Here is a 25,072-nt window from a genome sequence, read left to right on the forward strand (position 1 = left end):
TTTCCCTTCAATTTGCCACTTTTGGTCAGAAATTTTTAACCAAATTAAAGAGATATTAGGCTACCCCATTCCAGACTCCCTATATTATACACTGTTGGGCCTGAGGAATCCAACCTTGAAACACCAAACTAAAGCCGACCAAGCCATCATATGGCTTTGCCTGGGAGCAGCAAAAAAGCGATAGCTGCCGCTTGGAAAAATAAAGAATCTCCAACCATAACTCAATGGCATGCACGGCTGTGGCAGACATTCACTATGGAACGTATGAACGACATATATAGAGACAAATTTTAAAACTTTGAATTTGCCTGGGGTCCTTTGGTCAAATATCTATCCAGCAGTCTACCATTAACCACCTGCCCCACAAGAGTTAGGGCGCTGCACCTGTTCCAGTTTTAAACTGAACCACCACAAACGCATTAAACCACCTAAAGACAAGCCCAGATAATCTTTACCTCCAAAACTCGGCACGCTCCCAGTTGTTCACTTGACCCCACTATGATTTATTATCGCCCTCTTTCTTCACTGCAGCTCAACTCCACATCCCCCTATCCATATTTTTCTTAAGAGAAAATAACAGATCTATACTTCACTAGGAAAGGAACCAGGGAGGGGGGAGGGATTGGGAGGGAAGAATGGACTGATGTTACAGCTGATCTATTTTTGTTAAGGTTATCCTTTTTATTTGTTGTATCAATCAGTACTGTAGATTTTCAGGTAATACATGAAGAATGAACTGCATGAGAAATGAATTGGATCACCCAACAGAATCTGTACACAGTAATAGATCACTGTTGGCGATATCCGAATGTACAGACAAGATGTACATCCCCCAGAAGTCTTAGCGAGTTTATACTTCACTTTTGTATAGGAATACGTAAGACCCGGAAACGCTACAGTTGCATAACACCGGAAGTAATCACTTGGAAACCACCAGCCAAATACCGTCTTCTTTACTGGCAGAAGAACACGTCAAATCGCTCAGCTGCAAGGCCTGTGCAATGCCGTCTTATGATTAAGGTATGTCAAGATCAGTTGCACTAGCTGTGCTGTGCTCACAAAGAACGCACTAGTTTGAGCGTTAGTTCAAAATCGTTGAGTGATTGCTCTTTTTGTTTTTCCAGTCGCTAATGCCTGCAGTCATTTGGTACACGCGACCTCTGAAGATCATTTAGATCCTTTGGATGAGAAAGTCTGTTACTGGATAAAGTGAATGTTTGTTTGGATATGGTCTCTCTTCCTTTTTTAAGAAAATTGGAGCATGGAATTGACATTGGATTGTCTTCTTTTCTTTTTTGCTTCTTTTTAGTGTCTGAACATATCTTGAAATTGGGGCTTAGTCTGAATAGGATAATTAAATGAGAGGTCACCAGTGAAAAAAAGAGGTAAATTAGGTGTGGCTGGTCCTGAAAAAGCGTGAGCTAAAAAACGTTCAGATATATGTACTAATATGAGTGTGATTTTTTTGTATACTTTCAGCTCACAATTTGTCCTGAGGAGAACCCTGAAGAGATATTGAAGAGAGTTCAAAACATGCCAACTGGTGTTTCACCAAACAAGTGTTCTATACAAGTATCTATCATGGTGGCTCTAGATGTGAATTAGTGTTTGCAATGTTTTTAATGAGTCCTAAGAGTACACTGTTGGGAATTGCCCTGGTAAAAGGAGAATTTAAATATCCTGGAGTAACGCCAACCGACAGGGTATTGTTCATTTTCCTGTTTCACAGATGAGAAATTGGATTGACAATTACAGAATCAGATCTTTTCTTACTTCTGAATTAAGTGTTTTATGTTAATGTATTGTTTAATGTTGTGTCTGACAATGTTTTGTGGTGTTGATAGATTTGTAAATTAATTGAATAACTATTTTTTGATTTTCTATGGATTTTGTATAACTTCTGTGTAAAGTTTTGTGATAAACTGATGGTGTAACAGATGACAAATCCAATTAGAAATGTATTTATGATAAAATGATGTGAGTCAACCAAGTAAAATAAAATATATGGTCATATCAAGCTTCATGTGTGATCATGCAGAGTGATGAGAAACTGTTATCAGTATTGGCTCGTGTTGTTGTGAGATTTTATCTATTAGGAAATGGAACTGGGGCCTCAAATTCTAATTGAAATGTAATAGAATGGGTGACTGTAGTGGTACCCTGTCCCCCTGGGTGCAATATAGAGGTCTCTAAGGGACTGTTGATGTGCAAGAAATTGCCTAAAATGTTTTTTTCCAATGCAGGAGGATCCATGAATCCATTGTGGCATACAGTGCTAATCCCCATGTGGATCAGCTGATCTAGCAGACAATGAAAAAAATACACCCACTCACATGCCCACTTACACACGATCTGTTATAACCCCACACTAGCACTCATATACCAACTCATATACCCATATAGGAACTCCCACACCTACTCATAGACCTATCTAGCAACTCACTAATCCATACAGTGACTCACATACCTACTCACTGACCTATCAACTCACATACCCAATCACACACCCACACAGTCATGCATATACCCACTCACAAATCCATCCAGACACTAAGATACCCACTCACAGACCCACACAGTCACTCACACACCCACACACACACATACCCAAACAGATACTCAGAAACCAACTGACAGACCCATACAGTTAGAGATACATCCATGGAATCACTCGCATACCGACTCACAGAACCAAACAGCCACTCACACACCCACTCACAGACCTAAACAGCCACTCACACACTTGCTTAATGACCTATACAGTGACTCACACACCCACCCCATATCCATACAGCCACTCATGCTGACTTGCAACTCACATAACCACACACAGACCCACAAAGCCACTGACACACCCACTCACAGACCCACACAGCAGCTCACTGAACTAAACAGTCACTCATAAACCGATTCACAGACCCACACAGTCACTAACACACCCACACAGACACCCTCAAAAACACTCTCATACCCAATTACACAAGCATACAAACCCACTCAAACACCTATTCACAGACCCACACAGCCACTTAAATACCCACTCACATACACAATACAGCCACTCACACACCCACTCACATACCCAGACTATCACTCACACAACCTCAAAACCATTCACACTCCCTGTGACACACAAACAAACTCATGCACCCATTCACAGACCCACACAGCCACTCACACACCTAATCACATACCCACACAGCCCCTCATACACCCACACACAATCCCACACAGGCACTCACCTACCCAGACACTCCCACACCCACTCACAGACCCATACAGTTACTCACACACCCACTCTGACACCCTCAAAACCTCACACACACAGTGTCACACCCACAAAACCACTCATGCACCTATTCACAGACCCACACAGCAACTCACACACCTACTCACATACCTATACAGCCACTGACACACCCACATAACTACTCCTAAACCTACTAAAAGATCCATACAGCAACTCACACCCACTCACAGACCCACACAGCCACTCACAGACCCCCTAACACACCCATACAGCCACTCACATACCCACTCACATATAGATACAGCCACTCACACATCCAATCACACACCCACATAACCACTCCCAGATCTATACAGCAACTTACACATCTACTCCAACACATGCAGCCACTCACACACCCTCGAAACTACTCACACAATCAGTGGTACACACACAAAACTACTCACACACCCATTCACAGACCCACAGAGCCACTCATACACCCACTCACATACCCATACAGCCACTCACATACCCACTCACCAACACATAGAGCCACTCACACATCCAATCACATACCCATACCCATATTACTACTCACACACCTACTCACAGATCCATACAGCATCTCACACACCCACTCACACAACCATATAGCCACTCACAGACTCAGCCACACAGCCACACACAGACCCACTGACACACCCATACAGGCACTCACACACCCACTCACTAACTCAAACAGCCACTCATGTACCACATTACCAATCACTGACACACTGACACACCCATACAGTCACTCACGCACCCATTTACTGACAAATACAACCACTCACACACGTACTCACAGAACCAACACACAAGCAGCACTGTGGTTGACCCCTGGCCATGCATGGCCTTTGGCTGTGTGCAATACAGGGTTGGGTGCCTGTGGCCAACTCTTCACACAGAAAGGCCTGTGGTCCTGTGCGGCAGGGGATGAATTAACATTAGATAATTGTGCCATGCCATGTGTACATCAGTCCAGACACCTTCTATGATATCATTGAAAACATCAGTGCAGCATTTTTAAAAATATTATTAATGAGAAAATCTTGCATGGCGGAGGAGCAAGTTATACTTACCTTAGGGTACAAGTTATCGTTTTTTTCAGATAAGTATAACTATATTACTGAATCTCTATAGTTTTGTGTGTTTCAAATCTGAACCTAACTATAGCGTCCCTGTAATTTTAGTTTTTTTAGTGAAGATATATTTATATATATATATATATATATATATATATATATATATTCACTGAAAAAACCATAGGTTTCACACACGTTATAGTTAGGAATTAGCATTTATAAAAACCTTGCAAATTCACTTAAAAAACCATAGGTTTCACACAAGTTATAGTTAGATGTACATTTCACTCGTAAAAAACCAATGAAATTCCACGTTATAGTTAGATCAGGTAACTATAACTTGCGCGCCCACAATAAACTGCTGATGACGTCACATATTACATCACTTATGACATGGTCAGTGACATCACTCATGACATCAATGATGACATCTGAAATGACACATTGTGCATTGCGGTCGCGCAAGTTATAGTTACCTGATCTAACTATAACGTGGAATTTCATTGGTTTTTTACGAGTGAAATGTACAGCTAACTATAACTTGTGTGAAACCTATGGTTTTTTAAGTGAATTTGCAAAGTTTTTTAAATGCTAATTCGTAACTGTAACGTGTGTGAAACCTATGGTTTTTTCAGTGAATTTGTACGTTTTTTTAAATGCTAAGTTATGTACTTTTAATTTTGTGGGCACTCGGTGCGCTTCGCAAACCGAGCGCCCACGTTGTGCATTTCATACCGTGCGCGCCTCGCCATTTTTTACAAAATATCAATAGTTTTGTTCCCCCTTGGGGGTCCTTAGATTTATATATTAAATGTGATTGTTTATTCTTTTTTAATTTTTTTTTACCGTACGCGTACGGTAAGCTTACCGTACGCGCACTCCGCGATTTTTTTTAAAAATGATTAAATTTATTTTTCCTACTTTTTGGTCCTTCGTGAACCCCCTGACAAACGCTATGGAGTCTGCAACTCTCTTCGTTGCCCCCTTTTCATGTTATCAACCTTTGTTTTTCAGTGCGAGAGACAGAAAATGGTGGCCGATAATTTCTGTTTTCGACCGATTTGAATGTTTACAGTCATGTAACCACCAATCAGAATTGAGCTCGCGCACGGCACCGTACGCGTACGGTAAGCTTACCGTAAGCGCACGGAGCGCGCTTACAGATATATATATTGATTTAAATGCTATTTTCTCAGGACCTACTGACCAGATTTACACCAGACCTGCAAAAGGCACATCCCTGACCTGTGGACTACCTCTCTGCCCAATTTCAAGTAATTCTGTTCAGCCGTTCGGGCTGTAGCTCGGACTAAAGGTCCTATGGGAAAATGCATGGGGAAAACACGTTTTGGGACCCCCCTTTTTTCTCAGCCCCCGCTTGACGAATCCCCCCGAGGCTTTCAGGGTAGGAGCGGAGCATAGCGCCCCATTAGTTTTGAAAAATTCGCGAGGATTCATCAACCGGCGCCAAAGTTATTCCAAATAGAATGTTGCGGATTTCCTATGGAAACACGGTCCTAACTATAACTATCTACTGGCGACCGCCAGTAGATAATATATATATATACACACTTTAAATATGTGTGTATATAGCAGAACGCCGTTTTTTGCTGCTTCCCTTCACTCGGGAAAAGATGGATATGAACCCAATTGTTGTGCATCCAGGTATTTTTATTTCTCAACCGCCACAACCGCCCTGACGCGTTTTGGCCAAACAAGGCCGTGATCACATGATGCGCGTAGGGAGCCCAACTATATTATTTGAGGTGCACAGTGCCTTACACGTGATAATTCAATCATAAACATAGAAAAAATACTTTTTTATGTTTTCTTACTTATTTTGATCATTTTAGTGTTACAATCATAGCTTTTAAATATTGTGCAAACTCAGCCATAAATATATATATAAATATATATAATAACATATATATATATATATATATATATATATATATATATATATATATTTTCAAACGCAAGGTTGTCCTTAGAGGATGTCACACACCTCCGGATTCCACACACTACATCGCAGGCAGCTTCACAGTGGAAAGTGCAGCACGCGCTTCTGGGCCATACGCGTTTCGGGCTCCCTCGAGCCCTTGATCACTGGCAGGTAGGAAGGCAGGAAGCAGTACTCGAAGAACACTTCTTTATTGAATTTATGCAGTCCCGCCCCAGTGGGCGTCACCAGGTGCATCATGGTCATGGTAGTCCTAGTGTTACCCCCAAAGACTGAATGGTTCTTAATCCAAGTGGCGTATTCGCTGTCTGCCTGTAGAAAATCTCATCTAGGTGAAGGGCATGACAGCACCCCTCGTGTGTTGCCAAATCTTGCCTGCGGCGAAGGCTCCTTCGGTCCATGTGAGCGTTAGTGGTTCTAGCGCCCAGGAACGCCTAACCAGCGTCGGGACATCCTCGCGGCCGGACGAGCCGCTAGAAAATTTTCAAACGCAAGGTTGTCCTTAGAGGATGTCACACACCTCCGGATTCCACACACTACATCGCAGGCGGCTTCACAGTGGAAAGTGCAGCACGCGCTTCTGGGCCATACGCGTTTCGGGCTCCCTCGAGCCCTTGATCACTGGCAGGTAGGAAGGCAGGAAGCAGTACTCGAAGAACACTTCTTTATTGAATTTATGCAGTCCCGCCCCAGTGGGCGTCACCAGGGGCATCATGGTCATGGTAGTCCTAGTGTTACCCCCAAAGACTGAATGGTTCTTAATCCAAGTGGCGTATTCGCTGTCTGCCTGTAGAAAATCTCATCTAGGTGAAGGGCATGACAGCACCCCTCGTGTGTTGCCAAATCTTGCCTGCGGCGAAGGCTCCTTCGGTCCATGTGAGCGTTAGTGGTTCTAGCGCCCAGGAACGCCTAACCAGCGTCGGGACATCCTCGCGGCCGGACGAGCCGCTAGAAAATTTTCAAACGCAAGGTTGTCCTTAGAGGATGTCACACACCTCCAGATTCCACACACTACATCGCAGGCGGCTTCACAGTGGAAAGTGCAGCACGCGCTTCTGGGCCATACGCGTTTCGGGCTCCCTCGAGCCCTTGATCACTGGCAGGTAGGAAGGCAGGAAGCAGTACTCGAAGAACACTTCTTTATTGAATTTATGCAGTCCCGCCCCAGTGGGCGTCACCAGGGGCATCATGGTCATGGTAGTCCTAGTGTTACCCCCAAAGACTGAATGGTTCTTAATCCAAGTGGCGTATTCGCTGTCTGCCTGTAGAAAATCTCATCTAGGTGAAGGGCATGACTGCACGCCTCGTGTGTTGCCAAATCTTGCCTGCGGCGAAGGCTCCTTCGGTCCATGTGAGCGTTAGTGGTTCTAGCGCCCAGGAACGCCTAACCAGCGTCGGGACATCCTCGCGGCCGGACGAGCCGCTAGAAAATTTTCAAACGCAAGGTTGTCCTTAGAGGATGTCACACACCTCCGGATTCCACACACTACATCGCAGGCGGCTTCACAGTGGAAAGTGCAGCACGCGCTTCTGGGCCATACGCGTTTCGGGCTCCCTCGAGCCCTTGATCACTGGCAGGTAGGAAGGCAGGAAGCAGTACTCGAAGAACACTTCTTTATTGAATTTATGCAGTCCCGCCCCAGTGGGCGTCACCAGGGGCATCATGGTCATGGTAGTCCTAGTGTTACCCCCAAAGACTGAATGGTTCTTAATCCAAGTGGCGTATTCGCTGTCTGCCTGTAGAAAATCTCATCTAGGTGAAGGGCATGACAGCACCCCTCGTGTGTTGCCAAATCTTGCCTGCGGCGAAGGCTCCTTCGGTCCATGTGAGCGTTAGTGGTTCTAGCGCCCAGGAACGCCTAACCAGCGTCGGGACATCCTCGCGGCCGGACGAGCCGCTAGAAAATTTTCAAACGCAAGGTTGTCCTTAGAGGATGTCACACACCTCCGGATTCCACACACTACATCGCAGGCGGCTTCACAGTGGAAAGTGCAGCACGCGCTTCTGGGCCATACGCGTTTCGGGCTCCCTCGAGCCCTTGATCACTGGCAGGTAGGAAGGCAGGAAGCAGTACTCGAAGAACACTTCTTTATTGAATTTATGCAGTCCCGCCCCAGTGGGCGTCACCAGGGGCATCATGGTCATGGTAGTCCTAGTGTTACCCCCAAAGACTGAATGGTTCTTAATCCAAGTGGCGTATTCGCTGTCTGCCTGTAGAAAATCTCATCTAGGTGAAGGGCATGACAGCACCCCTCGTGTGTTGCCAAATCTTGCCTGCGGCGAAGGCTCCTTCGGTCCATGTGAGCGTTAGTGGTTCTAGCGCCCAGGAACGCCTAACCAGCGTCGGGACATCCTCGTGGCCGGACGAGCCGCTAGAAAATTTTCAAACGCAAGGTTGTCCTTAGAGGATGTCACACACCTCCGGATTCCACACACTACATCGCAGGCGGCTTCACAGTGGAAAGTGCAGCACGCGCTTCTGGGCCATACGCGTTTCGGGCTCCCTCGAGCCCTTGATCACTGGCAGGTAGGAAGGCAGGAAGCAGTACTCGAAGAACACTTCTTTATTGAATTTATGCAGTCCCGCCCCAGTGGGCGTCACCAGGGGCATCATGGTCATGGTAGTCCTAGTGTTACCCCCAAAGACTGAATGAGATTTTCTACAGGCAGACAGCGAATACGCCACTTGGATTAAGAACCATTCAGTCTTTGGGGGTAACACTAGGACTACCATGACCATGATGCCCCTGGTGACGCCCACTGGGGCGGGACTGCATAAATTCATTAAAGAAGTGTTCTTCGAGTACTGCTTCCTGCCTTCCTACCTGCCAGTGATCAAGGGCTCGAGGGAGCCCGAAACGCGTATGGCCCAGAAGCGCGTGCTGCACTTTCCACTGTGAAGCCGCCTGCGATGTAGTGTGTGGAATCCGGAGGTGTGTGACATCCTCTAAGGACAACCTTGCGTTTGAAAATTTTCTAGCGGCTCGTCCGGCCGCGAGGATGTCCCGACGCTGGTTAGGCGTTCCTGGGCGCTAGAACCACTAACGCTCACATGGACCGAAGGAGCCTTCGCCGCAGGCAAGATTTGGCAACACACGAGGGGTGCTGTCATGCCCTTCACCTAGATGAGATTTTCTACAGGCAGACAGCTAATACGCCACTTGGATTAAGAACCATTCAGTCTTTGGGGGTAACACTAGGACTACCATGACCATGATGCCCCTGGTGACGCCCACTGGGGCGGGACTGCATAAATTCATTAAAGAAGTGTTCTTCGAGTACTGCTTCCTGCCTTCCTACCTGCCAGTGATCAAGGGCTCGAGGGAGCCCGAAACGCGTATGGCCCAGAAGCGCGTGCTGCACTTTCCACTGTGAAGCCGCCTGCGATGTAGTGTGTGGAATCCGGAGGTGTGTGACATCCTCTAAGGACAACCTTGCGTTTGAAAATTTTCTAGCGGCTCGTCCAGCCGCGAGGATGTCCCGACGCTGGTTAGGCGTTCCTGGGCGCTAGAACCACTAACGCTCACATGGACCGAAGGAGCCTTCGCCGCAGGCAAGATTTGGCAACACACAAGGGGTGCTGTCATGCCCTTCACCTAGATGAGATTTTCTACAGGCAGACAGCGAATACGCCACTTGGATTAAGAACCATTCAGTCTTTGGGGGTAACACTAGGACTACCATGACCATGATGCCCCTGGTGACGCCCACTGGGGCGGGACTGCATAAATTCATTAAAGAAGTGTTCTTCGAGTACTGCTTCCTGCCTTCCTACCTGCCAGTGATCAAGGGCTCGAGGGAGCCCGAAACGCGTATGGCCCAGAAGCGCGTGCTGCACTTTCCACTGTGAAGCCGCCTGCGATGTAGTGTGTGGAATCCGGAGGTGTGTGACATCCTCTAAGGACAACCTTGCGTTTGAAAATTTTCTAGCGGCTCGTCCGGCCGCGAGGATGTCCCGACGCTGGTTAGGCGTTCCTGGGCGCTAGAACCACTAACGCTCACATGGACCGAAGGAGCCTTCGCCGCAGGCAAGATTTGGCAACACACGAGGGGTGCTGTCATGCCCTTCACCTAGATGAGATTTTCTACAGGCAGACAGCGAATACGCCACTTGGATTAAGAACCATTCAGTCTTTGGGGGTAACACTAGGACTACCATGACCATGATGCCCCTGGTGACGCCCACTGGGGCGGGACTGCATAAATTCATTAAAGAAGTGTTCTTCGAGTACTGCTTCCTGCCTTCCTACCTGCCAGTGATCAAGGGCTCGAGGGAGCCCGAAACGCGTATGGCCCAGAAGCGCGTGCTGCACTTTCCACTGTGAAGCCGCCTGCGATGTAGTGTGTGGAATCCGGAGGTGTGTGACATCCTCTAAGGACAACCTTGCGTTTGAAAATTTTCTAGCGGCTCGTCCGGCCGCGAGGATGTCCCGACGCTGGTTAGGCGTTCCTGGGCGCTAGAACCACTAACGCTCACATGGACCGAAGGAGCCTTCGCCGCAGGCAAGATTTGGCAACACACGAGGGGTGCTGTCATGCCCTTCACCTAGATGAGATTTTCTACAGGCAGACAGCGAATACGCCACTTGGATTAAGAACCATTCAGTCTTTGGGGGTAACACTAGGACTACCATGACCATGATGCCCCTGGTGACGCCCACTGGGGCGGGACTGCATAAATTCATTAAAGAAGTGTTCTTCGAGTACTGCTTCCTGCCTTCCTACCTGCCAGTGATCAAGGGCTCGAGGGAGCCCGAAACGCGTATGGCCCAGAAGCGCGTGCTGCACTTTCCACTGTGAAGCCGCCTGCGATGTAGTGTGTGGAATCCGGAGGTGTGTGACATCCTCTAAGGACAACCTTGCGTTTGAAAATTTTCTAGCGGCTCGTCCGGCCGCGAGGATGTCCCGACGCTGGTTAGGCGTTCCTGGGCGCTAGAACCACTAACGCTCACATGGACCGAAGGAGCCTTCGCCGCAGGCAAGATTTGGCAACACACGAGGGGTGCTGTCATGCCCTTCACCTAGATGAGATTTTCTACAGGCAGACAGCGAATACGCCACTTGGATTAAGAACCATTCAGTCTTTGGGGGTAACACTAGGACTACCATGACCATGATGCCCCTGGTGACGCCCACTGGGGCGGGACTGCATAAATTCATTAAAGAAGTGTTCTTCGAGTACTGCTTCCTGCCTTCCTACCTGCCAGTGATCAAGGGCTCGAGGGAGCCCGAAACGCGTATGGCCCAGAAGCGCGTGCTGCACTTTCCACTGTGAAGCCGCCTGCGATGTAGTGTGTGGAATCCGGAGGTGTGTGACATCCTCTAAGGACAACCTTGCGTTTGAAAATTTTCTAGCGGCTCGTCCAGCCGCGAGGATGTCCCGACGCTGGTTAGGCGTTCCTGGGCGCTAGAACCACTAACGCTCACATGGACCGAAGGAGCCTTCGCCGCAGGCAAGATTTGGCAACACACGAGGGGTGCTGTCATGCCCTTCACCTAGATGAGATTTTCTACAGGCAGACAGCGAATACGCCACTTGGATTAAGAACCATTCAGTCTTTGGGGGTAACACTAGGACTACCATGACCATGATGCCCCTGGTGACGCCCACTGGGGCGGGACTGCATAAATTCATTAAAGAAGTGTTCTTCGAGTACTGCTTCCTGCCTTCCTACCTGCCAGTGATCAAGGGCTCGAGGGAGCCCGAAACGCGTATGGCCCAGAAGCGCGTGCTGCACTTTCCACTGTGAAGCCGCCTGCGATGTAGTGTGTGGAATCCGGAGGTGTGTGACATCCTCTAAGGACAACCTTGCGTTTGAAAATTTTCTAGCGGCTCGTCCGGCCGCGAGGATGTCCCGACGCTGGTTAGGCGTTCCTGGGCGCTAGAACCACTAACGCTCACATGGACCGAAGGAGCCTTCGCCGCAGGCAAGATTTGGCAACACACGAGGGGTGCTGTCATGCCCTTCACCTAGATGAGATTTTCTACAGGCAGACAGCGAATACGCCACTTGGATTAAGAACCATTCAGTCTTTGGGGGTAACACTAGGACTACCATGACCATGATGCCCCTGGTGACGCCCACTGGGGCGGGACTGCATAAATTCATTAAAGAAGTGTTCTTCGAGTACTGCTTCCTGCCTTCCTACCTGCCAGTGATCAAGGGCTCGAGGGAGCCCGAAACGCGTATGGCCCAGAAGCGCGTGCTGCACTTTCCACTGTGAAGCCGCCTGCGATGTAGTGTGTGGAATCCGGAGGTGTGTGACATCCTCTAAGGACAACCTTGCGTTTGAAAATTTTCTAGCGGCTCGTCCGGCCGCGAGGATGTCCCGACGCTGGTTAGGCGTTCCTGGGCGCTAGAACCACTAACGCTCACATGGACCGAAGGAGCCTTCGCCGCAGGCAAGATTTGGCAACACACGAGGGGTGCTGTCATGCCCTTCACCTAGATGAGATTTTCTACAGGCAGACAGCGAATACGCCACTTGGATTAAGAACCATTCAGTCTTTGGGGGTAACACTAGGACTACCATGACCATGATGCCCCTGGTGACGCCCACTGGGGCGGGACTGCATAAATTCATTAAAGAAGTGTTCTTCGAGTACTGCTTCCTGCCTTCCTACCTGCCAGTGATCAAGGGCTCGAGGGAGCCCGAAACGCGTATGGCCCAGAAGCGCGTGCTGCACTTTCCACTGTGAAGCCGCCTGCGATGTAGTGTGTGGAATCCGGAGGTGTGTGACATCCTCTAAGGACAACCTTGCGTTTGAAAATTTTCTAGCGGCTCGTCCGGCCGCGAGGATGTCCCGACGCTGGTTAGGCGTTCCTGGGCGCTAGAACCACTAACGCTCACATGGACCGAAGGAGCCTTCGCCGCAGGCAAGATTTGGCAACACACGAGGGGTGCTGTCATGCCCTTCACCTAGATGAGATTTTTTCGACAGGCAGACAGCGAATACGCCACTTGGATTAAGAACCATTCAGTCTTTGGGGGTAACACTAGGACTACCATGACCATGATGCCCCTGGTGACGCCCACTGGGGCGGGACTGCATAAATTCATTAAAGAAGTGTTCTTCGAGTACTGCTTCCTGCCTTCCTACCTGCCAGTGATCAAGGGCTCGAGGGAGCCCGAAACGCGTATGGCCCAGAAGCGCGTGCTGCACTTTCCACTGTGAAGCCGCCTGCGATGTAGTGTGTGGAATCCGGAGGTGTGTGACATCCTCTAAGGACAACCTTGCGTTTGAAAATTTTCTAGCGGCTCGTCCGGCCGCGAGGATGTCCCGACGCTGGTTAGGCGTTCCTGGGCGCTAGAACCACTAACGCTCACATGGACCGAAGGAGCCTTCGCCGCAGGCAAGATTTGGCAACACACGAGGGGTGCTGTCATGCCCTTCACCTAGATGAGATTTTCTACAGGCAGACAGCGAATACGCCACTTGGATTAAGAACCATTCAGTCTTTGGGGGTAACACTAGGACTACCATGACCATGATGCCCCTGGTGACGCCCACTGGGGCGGGACTGCATAAATTCATTAAAGAAGTGTTCTTCGAGTACTGCTTCCTGCCTTCCTACCTGCCAGTGATCAAGGGCTCGAGGGAGCCCAAAACGCGTATGGCCCAGAAGCGCGTGCTGCACTTTCCACTCTGAAGCCGCCTGCGATGTAGTGTGTGGAATCCGGAGGTGTGTGACATCCTCTAAGGACAACCTTGCGTTTGAAAATTTTCTAGCGGCTCATCCGGCCGCGAGGATGTCCCGACGCTGGTTAGGCGTTCCTGGGCGCTAGAACCACTAACGCTCACATGGACCGAAGGAGCCTTCGCCGCAGGCAAGATTTGGCAACACACGAGGGGTGCTGTCATGCCCTTCACCTAGATGAGATTTTCTACAGGCAGACAGCAAATACGCCACTTGGATTAAGAACCATTCAGTCTTTGGGGGTAACACTAGGACTACCATGACCATGATGCCCCTGGTGACGCCCACTGGGGCGGGACTGCATAAATTCATTAAAGAAGTGTTCTTCGAGTACTGCTTCCTGCCTTCCTACCTGCCAGTGATCAAGGGCTCGAGGGAGCCCGAAACGCGTATGGCCCAGAAGCGCGTGCTGCACTTTCCACTGTGAAGCCGCCTGCGATGTAGTGTGTGGAATCCGGAGGTGTGTGACATCCTCTAAGGACAACCTTGCGTTTGAAAATTTTCTAGCGGCTCGTCCGGCCGCGAGGATGTCCCGACGCTGGTTAGGCGTTCCTGGGCGCTAGAACCACTAACGCTCACATGGACCGAAGGAGCCTTCGCCGCAGGCAAGATTTGGCAACACACGAGGGGTGCTGTCATGCCCTTCACCTAGATGAGATTTTCTACAGGCAGACAGCGAATACGCCACTTGGATTAAGAACCATTCAGTCTTTGGGGGTAACACTAGGACTACCATGACCATGATGCCCCTGGTGACGCCCACTGGGGCGGGACTGCATAAATTCATTAAAGAAGTGTTCTTCGAGTACTGCTTCCTGCCTTCCTACCTGCCAGTGATCAAGGGCTCGAGGGAGCCCGAAACGCGTATGGCCCAGAAGCGCGTGCTGCACTTTCCACTGTGAAGCCGCCTGCGATGTAGTGTGTGGAATCCGGAGGTGTGTGACATCCTCTAAGGACAACCTTGCGTTTGAAAAAAAGAATATATATATATATATATATATATATATATATATATATATATATATATATTTTCTCAGGAAATACTGAACAGATTTACACCAGACCTGCAAAAGGCACTTCCTTGACCTTATGGCTACCTCTCTGCCAAATTTCAAGTAATTCTGTTCAGCCGTTCGGGCTGTAGCTGTGTCTAAAGGTCCTATGGAAAAATGCATGGGGAAAACGCGTTTTGGGACCCCCCTTTTTTCTCGGCCCCTGCTTGACGAATCCCCCCGAGACTTTCAGGGTAGGAGCGGAGCGTAGCGCCCCACCTATTTTGAAAATTTCGCGAGGATTCGTCGACCGGCGCCAAAGTTATTCCAAATAGAATGTTGCGGATTTCCTATGGAAACAGGGTCCTAACTATAACTACCTACTGGCGACCGCCAGTAGGTAATATATATATATATATATATATATATATATATATATATATATATATATTATTTGGTTAAATCCATTAAAATGCCCAATCAAATATATTAAACATATTAAAAACTAATTTCATGTAAAATACATAAAACCGTTTTTTTGAAATAGTTTTTTAGGTGAATCATAAAAACACATACTTTAAAACATATTATTATAAACTCATATGTTTCAAAAATAGGGAAAGAAAGCATATTGCACATTATCTGTGAAATACATTTTTATCACAATGCTTTACCCAACACAATATGGCTGACATGATTGTATTACCTTATTTTTTCTCTTTTTCTCTTTTCTTTTGATCATCTTCTATGTTAATTTTAAGTGTTTAATAAAGTGTAAAAATACTAAGTGCTACCTAAGTACAAAACTATTGTCCCTAAAAAATGATAAAAAATATATAAAAAAAGATAAAATCCATATAGCAAACAAATTTATAGCTTAAATGCTTATCGCAGCATACTGAATACAAACATCATACCTAGAGCAATTAGTCAAATATAACTTCAAGTGAAATAATAGCTAATATTGTACAGTTCTGTTCTCATATTCAAGGCTCTATTATACTATAACCATATGTAAAAGTCTTCACTTGAATTATGTCCATTAGGGGTCTTTGTGTCTAATTCAATGATATATTGGGTTTCTAGACGTCCTAATTTCATTTCTCTGTTGCCCCCACGTCTAGAAACCGGAATAGAATCAATCAGAAAGTATGTTAGATGGTTAAGATCACCGTCATGCAATTCTTGAAAGTGCTGCGCTATGGGATATGTTGGGTCATTTTTGGTAATTGCACTCATGTGTTACAGTATACGCTTGTGGGCCTGTAACTTAGTACTGCCCACATACTGCAACCCATAAGAGCAAATCAACACATATACAACAAATTCAGTGTGGCATGTGAGGAATTTGGTAATTTTCACTGTTTGCTCTGAGAAAGGGGTCTAATATGCAGTTTTATTAGTTCCATACCTGCACGCACAACAATTATTGCATTTAACAAATCCTTTGCAGGCAGCAAGCCAGCTAGTCATTTTTAAAATTTACGGACTACTCCTAACTAATGAATCTCGCATGGACTTAGTTTTCTAAATACAATGCTAGGCTGTTTCAGCAGCATTCTACCAATTACAGGATCACTTTTCACCACTGACCAATTCTTGTTGACAATTTTACGCAAAGAATTGTGCTGGCGACTATACGTTAAGACAAGTCTGGTTTCTTGATCTGTTGGGGTGACTTGATTAGGCTTTTGCGGATTTTTCTCTAAAAGCTTGTGTCTGTCTGTATCATTGGCTTTTCTAATAGCTATGTTTATAGTTTTCCCATCATAGCCATGGACCAAAAATCTTTCCTTATTCAGACGTTGGGCCTCTGCAAGATAAATATCATTGCTTCATGCGTGACGTATCCTCAACATTTCACCGTATGGTATACTTTGGATGAGATGCCGAGGATGATGGCTTGTCGCATGTAATAAACTATTACCAGCAGTAGGCTTGTGGTATAGATTTGTTTGAATTCTCTGATGTTTTATATAGACCTCCACATCCAAAAAGTATACATGAGTACTGCTTATGGTAGCCGTAAAGTGAAGGTTTATATTGTTTTGATTGATCTTGCTGACAAACTCCTGGGCTGACTCTTCTGTGCCTTGCCAAACTACAAATATATTGTCAATATAACGTAACCACATTTGAACATGACCATCCACACCTGCCTTATGTTCTCTGTTCAATATAATTTCCTCCCACCAACTCATGTGGAGGTAGGGGTGGGCGGAATTTGCGTAATCGCGTTACGCAAATCTCTGCGAAACGGTAAAAAATCTCCGCGAACACGCAGAAATTCCGCGAACACGCGGAATTGCTTGTTCGCGATACTTTTTTCCTGTTCGCGATCGCTGTTTGCGTGCTCAGGGTGAAATATCTCGCGAACACGCATATTGAGAACGCGAACAAGCAAAAAATTTCACGAAGTCGCGGAACGTAGATTTTTGGGCAATTTCGCGTTCTCCGCGGAACGCGAAATTACCCAAATTCCGCAAATTCCGCGAACGGAACGGAATTTGCCGCCCAGGCCTATGTGGAGGCAGGATTAGCTGGGGGAAAAACAAGCCCCCTTATTTGCTGAAAGACTTGTTTTGAAAACAAAAAATAGTTGTTTTTAAGGCAGTATGTAATCATTGCAATCAACATTCTATTATGGTGACATAAATGCAGTGGTCTGGAACTCAGATAATGTTCTATCGCTCTGATTCCATCCTGATGATGGATACTTGTATATAAAGACATTACGTCTAGGCACATTAATAAATACCTTGAATCCCATTAAAAAGTTTTTAGTATCCTCAAAAAATCAGTAGAATCTTGTACAAAGGAGGGTAACTTTTTAACATAATCCTGCAAAAAGAAATCTATATATTTTTAGGTGTTTTCTAAAACCCTCCTTTCGCAGAAATTATCGTTTATCGTAGATAAGTATAACTATATTACTGAATCTCTATAGTTTTGTGTGTTTACAATCTGAACCTAACTATAGCATCCCTGTAATTTTAGTTTTTTTAGTGAAAATATAATATATATACACATTTGATATATGTGTGTATATATTATCTACTGGCGGTCGCCAGTAGATAGTTATTGTTAGGACCGTGTTTCCATAGGAAATCCGCAACATTCTATTTGGAATAACTTTGGCGCCGGTTGACGATTCTTTGCGAAATTTTCAAAATAGGTGGGGCGCTCCGCTCCGCTCGTACCCTAAAAGTCTCGGGGGGATTTGTCAAGTGGGGACTGAGAAAAAAGCGGGGTCCCAAAACGCGTTTTCCCATGCAATTTTCCATAGGGACCTTTAGTCCAAGGTACAGCCCAAACGGCTGAACAGAATTATTTGAAATTTGGCAAAGAGAAAGTCCTCAGGTCAGGGATGTGCCTTTTGTATATCTGGAGTCAATCTGTTCAGTAGTTCCTGAGAAAATTGCAGTTAAAAGTACATACATATCTATAGCCGCGCACCGTGCGCGCACGGTACGCATACCGTACGCGCACGCTGCCATGCGCGAGCGTAATTCTGATTGGTGGTTACATGACAGTAAACATTCCAGTCGGTCGAAATCAGGAAGTGTCGGCCGCCATGTTGTGTGTCTCGCACTGAAAAACAAAGGTGGAGAACGTGAAAAGGGGGCAAGGTAGAGAGTTGCAGACCCCCTAGCCTTTGTAAGGGGGTCCAAGAAGGACCCAGAAGTGTGAAAAATACATTTTTATTTTATTTTTTTAAATCGCAGGGTGCGCGTACTGTGCGCGTACGGTACGCGTACAGCGGTAAAAAAAAAATAGAATTAAAAATCAAAATTAAATGTTTAGATGTTAGGTGGCTCTAAAAAGAGCCGTTGGGTTTATGAAGTGTTTTTTTGGTACCTACAAGTAAGTACCGATGCAGAGTCTAAAGTTCAAGAGGAAGACTCTGTTCCCTTCATCATTGAAATGTACACCGTCTCCTCTATAAATGTCTTGCATGTTGTAACGCAAGTTGTTGTGGTATATAGAACCCATACCATAGTCTCTGAGGAATGCAGAAACAGACTTATTGACGTGCTTTCTTGCTTTGTCAATCTGCGGACAAAATTGGTTGGACCAGTTCCACTTTTGCCTTTGGCATATATTAGAATATACAAAGGCAATTTGTGGAAAAAGTGACATCAATTGCACAAAGGTGTCCTTAATAAGCATTTCCAGACCCACCCCAGTTAAAGTGCCTAGGTCATTTCCACCACAGTGCACAATAATAAGGTTAGGCTGTGGGAGATGTAGAAAGGTTTTCACCATAGGCATTAATTGGTGCCACTTTAACCCTCTCTGACCAATCCATTTAATGTCTACATTTGGCAAAGCAAGGTCTTTCACAATACCTCTTTTTTCTGCAAACTTTTCACTCCAGAAGACATAGCTATGACCTACAATCCACACTGTGAACATCTTTCAAGGAGATCTGGATGCACTCAGAAGGTGTCTTTCAGTAGAATGGCAATATGAAAAGAAAGATAGTTGTAAAATGGAGGCTAACATACTTTAAAAAAAAAGAACTCATTGGCTGATTCAAACCATTTTACAGTTAAAACTAGGCTGTATGTTTAGATTTTTACAAGCATGTTTTGTATTAGTTCAGAAAAATGAGTACCCACAGAACATTACTTTGGATTTGCTGTTAGGTTTGAAAAGTCAAGCACTCTTGCTCTAAGGATTAGAAACATTGTGTGCTGAACTTCTGACCTCTCTGCTCACACCAGTGTTCCATGACCTGTTGCTATGGTAGCAGGCAGAGATAAAGTTGTGGGTAGGGATCATTTGGAAAGGGTTGAAATTTCCAACCAATAGAAATGTGTGTTTCCGTTTGAAAAAAATGTTGGAAGCACTGTGATTTGGAGTTAACATGTATATGTGTGAAAAAAGAGAGGGAAACATTGCCATTAACTGGTTCTGGTGAGAGGAGAGAGGTGTAGAGCTCAGAGATTGTTGCTCTGATAATCTGCTGTTTGAGTGCCACATTTCTTTCTCAACTAACTACTTTTAAAGGTGAGTTATGAATTTGAGAGGGGATGTATATGGTGCATTTTGATATAAATAATAGAAATGTGATTCTTCTTTTAAAGTTGTGTTTCACATTTTGTGTTTTGGGAGATATTTAACTGTCTTGAACTTGTAAGATATTATGGAGTATGTCTTCACCATAAGTTAAGGTGTACTGGTATCACTGAGGAATACTGTTTTGTGCCTAGAATCAAATCATGAGTCTGTGTGCACACAGGAATTGTTGTCAGAGATTTAATTTGTGTTGGTCTGGTTCTGTAAGAATGGCATTCATAGGAAAGAGGCAGCTTGTTTTTTAGAACTGTGATGGTTTGCATTCAGCATAAAACAGTATCTCACAAATGGGAGGCAAATGCTAACACATTTGAAATTGATATGGTAGATTTTACTTCCAATCATGCAATGGGTGAGGTTGTTCCTACATGTACAAAACTCCAATTAACCCTTAACACACATGTACATACATCACTCCAATGTTTATGCTGTTGTGGAAGCGTCCATGCACATGTCTATTGTAACTGAAAATACACAGTCTGCAGAAGCAGACTCTTAGCACACACCCAGCTGCTTATCCTGTACTATCATGCTTAGTATTCACAACTGTGTGGAGTAACGCTAATACATTCAATATCACCAAGGCTCATTTCCTTTGCTGGAGTGTAGTCAGTCACCCAGGTTACACATGTTCATGGTCTCAAAAAGCTGTTTGGGCATTTGCTCTTTTCTGCTTTTGTAAACTATAATGAAAATGTGTCAGACTGTTAGAGTAATTATCACTTGCTCTACCACAGTAGTAAGTGTGCTTTCAAATTGCAAATCAAATTTCGTTTTCTGCCTAGAATCACACCATGAGTCTGTGTGCACACAGGAATTGTTGTCAGAGATTTAATTTGTGTTAGTCTGGTTCTTTTAGAATTGCATTCGTGGGAAAGGAGAAGCTTGTTTTCATGAACTGTGTTGGTTAGCATTCAGCCCAAATTAATATGTCACAAATGAGAGGTCAATGCTAACACATTTGAAAACAACAGGGTAGATTTTACTTCCACTCGTGCAATGGGTCATGTAGTTCCTACATGTTCAAAACTCCTATTAACCCTTACCACACATGTAGTCTTACATACATGTCTCCAGTGTTTATGCAGTTGTGCAAGCGTCCATGCAGATCTCTCTTGCACCTGACAGTACACAGTCTCCAGAAGCACACTCTTTGCAGAGAGCAAGCTGTTTCTCCTGTACAGTCATGCTTACTATTCAGCACTGTGTGGTGTTTCAGATAGCAGTGAGTAACGCTAATACATTCAACATCAACAAGGCTCATTTCCTTTGCTGGAGTGTAGTACGTCATCCAGGTTACACACGTTCATGGTCTCAAAAAGCTGTTTGGACATGTGCTCTTTTCTGTTTCTGAAATCTATAATGAAAATGTGTCAGACTGTTAGAGTAATTATGACTTGCTCTAACACAGTAGTAAGTGTGCTTTCAAGTTGCAAATCAAATTTCGTTTTCTGCCTAGAATCACACCATGAGTCTGTGCGCACACAGGAATTGTTGTCAGAGATTCAATTTGTGTTACTCTGGTTCTTTTAGAATTGCATTCGTAGGAAAGGGGAAGCTTGTTTTCATGAACTGTGTTGGTTAGCATTCAGCCCAAATCAATATCTCACAAATGAGAGGGCAATGCTAACACATTTGAAAACAACAGGGTAGATTTTACTTCCACTCGTGCAATGGGTCATGTAGTTCCTACATGTTCAAAACTCCTATTAACCCTTACCACACATGTAGTCTTACATACATGTCTCCAGTGTTTATGCAGTTGTGCAAGCGTCCATGCAGATCTCTCTTGCACCTGACAGTAGACAGTTTCCAGAAGCACACTCTTAGCAGAGAGCAAGCTGTTTCTCCTGTACAGTCATGCTTACTATTCAGCATTGTGTGGTGTTTCAGACAGCAGTGAGTAACGCTAATTCATTCAACATCACCAAGGCTCATTTCCTTTGGTGGAGTGTAGTCAGTCACCCAGGTTACACATGTTCATGGTCTCAAAAAGCTGTTTGGACATGTGCTCTTTTCTGTTTCTGAAAACTATAATGAAAATGTGTCAGACTGTTAGAGTAATTATCACTTGCTCTACCACAGTAGTAAGTGTGCTTTCAAGTAGCAAATCAAATTTCGTTTTCTGCCTAGAATCACACCATGAGTCTGTGCGCACACAGGAATTGTTGTCAGAGATTTAATTTGTGTTACTCTGGTTCTTTTAGAATTGCATTTGTGGGGAAGCTTGTTTTCATGAACTGTGTTGGTTAGCATTCAGCCCAAATTAATATGTCACAAATGAGAGGGCAATGCTAACACATTTGAAATCAACATGGTAGATTTTACTTCCACTCGTGCAATGGGTCATGTAGTTCCTACATGTTCAAAACTCCTATTAACCCTTACCACACATGTAGTGTAACCTACATGTCTCCTGTGTTTATGCTTTTGTGCAAGCGTCTATGCAGATCTCTCTTGCACCTGACAGTAGACAGTCTCCAGAAGCACACTCTTAGCAGAGAGCAAGCTGTTTCTCCTTTACAGTCATGCTTACTATTCAGCACTGTGTGGTGTTTCAGATAGCAGTGAGTAACGCTAATACATTCAACATCACCAAGGCTCATTTCCTTTGCTAGAGTGTAGTACGTCATCCAGGTTACACATGTTCATGGTCTCAAAAAGCTGTTTGGACATGTGCTCTTTTCTGTTTCTGAAATCTTTAATGAAAATGTGTCAGACTGTTAGAGTAATTATCACTTGCTCTACCACAGTAGTAAGTGTGCTTTCAAATTGCAAATCAAATTTCGTTTTCTGCCTAGAATCACACCATGAGTCTGTGTGCACACAGGAATTGTTGTCAGAGATTTAATTCGTGTTACTCTGGTTCTTTTAGAATTGCATTCGTAGGAAAGGGGAAGCTTGTTTTCATGAACTGTGTTGGTTAGCATTCAGCCCAAATTAATATGTCACAAATGAGAGGGCAATGCTAACACATTTGAAAACAACAGGGTAGATTTTACTTCCACTCGTGCAATGGGTCATGTAGTTCCTACATGTACAAAACTCCTATTAACCCTTACCACACATGTAGTCTTACATACATGTCTCCAGTGTTTATGCAGTTGTGCAAGCGTCCATGCAGATCTCTCCTGCACCTGACAGTAGACAGTCTCCAGAAGCACACTCTTAGCAGAGAGCAAGCTGTTTCTCCTGTACAGTCATGCTTACTAATCAGCACTGTGTGGTGTTTCAGATAGGAGTGAGTAACGCTAATACATTCAACATCACCAAGGCTTATTTCCTGTGTTGTAGTGTAGTCACTCACCTAGGTTACACATGGTCATAGTCTCAACTAGCTGTTAGGACATGTGCTCTTTTCTGCTTCTGAAAACTATTAGGAAAATGTGTCAGACTGTTACAGTAATTATCACTTGCAAAAAAACTGTAGTAAATGTGCTTTCAAATTGCAAATCAAATTTCCTTTTCTGTCTAGAATCACACCATGAGTCTCTGTGCACACAGGAATTGTTCTCAGAGATTTAATTCTTGTTGGTTTTATTGTGTTTTTCACTCGTAGGAAAGGGGTAGATAGTATTATAAGATTTGAAAAGCTCCAAAAAAATATAGTAATATATTTAAATTACATAAAGGTATTTTTTTTTAGTTTCTTTCAGGTATTGCTGAACAACAGTGAAATAAATTAAAGATGCCTATAAAATCAAGAAAGAGAAAAGAACAGAAAAAACATTTATATTTGAAGACAACTGGAGGACCCAAATTAGTTGAAGATCCTCATGTTGGAAAAAAGAAAAAGTCTTCTGGTAAGCAGACTAAGGATTTTTTTTAAAATATCTTCAAAAAAAGAAAAAATTTGAAAAATGTCCCCACTGCAAATAGTGTTTCAAGTAGAAAACAACAGGACAAAAGTGAGAAATTACTAAATGCTAATGTACAATCAGAAGCAATAAAGATTGACTTAAAAAGAAAAACAGCATTTATAAGACATTCGTAGAGAAATGTTTCAGAGAAGAGTGATGTCCAATTTGCTAAAGGATGTGAAAAAATATAAGAAGAAAGCAAAATTTGATAAGAGAAAGAAAGATATTGAATCAATTGTAGCTAAGGCTTTAGAATTAAAAAGAAAACTATTCATTTTAATTTTGAACAGGATCCGTACATTAGATAAAATGGTCAATGTAATGAAGTCACAAAGCAAAACGAAAAGAGTAGTGAAAAGAAATAACTTTTGTAAACTGTTTTTAGGAGAATGGATGCATAGTTCAAGTACCGAACCATTTTTTAATGAAGAGAGTTATCTTCAAAGTAATAGTTTGCTGCATGCAGTTGACACCAGAGGTCGTGCTTATAAAGTGAAAGATGGTTGTGTAATGGAAAATGAGCAAATGGTTCCAAGAAATGAGGAGGAAGTGATAGCTGATGAGGTTATGGGGAGACGTCCTAAAGCTCCAGTGTACACTTGGAATTGTAGTAGTATTTGTACTGTACGACAAGAATCTATTGATAAATTACGTGAGTTTCTAAGAGAATATAGTAAAAAAAAGTGTTAAACAGAAGATTAAGGTGCTTCAAAGACTAGATCCATGTAGAGTGAGAGAGAATACTGGTTTGCAAGGACATTCTCTGGCTTGTCTTTCTAGGAAAGTTTGCCAAAGTGTTTTTCACCATTTTAGGATGCTGGCAGTTCATCATACTGAAATGAGAAAGTTTGTGAGAAGATTGTATTTTGCTAAACGTCCAGCCCTAAAGTTAAATGAGTTGAATAGGGCTCTGTTCCATGGATCTGTATCAGATGTAGAGAAGGTTACTGATGAAATTCAGTTTTGTTACTTTGGTCCGGAACAAGAAAGTGCAGGTAATGACACAGTTATTGAAGAAAATGTGGAAGCGAATGTAGAACCCACTGTTAGTAAAAATTTTGAAGATCACATGACAAAATGTACTATAATCTCTAATGAAAGACCAAATATTACTTGTATTT

This window comes from Triturus cristatus, chromosome 3_1 (assembly GCF_964204655.1).
Source record: "Triturus cristatus chromosome 3_1, aTriCri1.1, whole genome shotgun sequence".
Classification (NCBI taxonomy): Eukaryota; Metazoa; Chordata; class Amphibia; order Caudata; family Salamandridae; genus Triturus; species Triturus cristatus.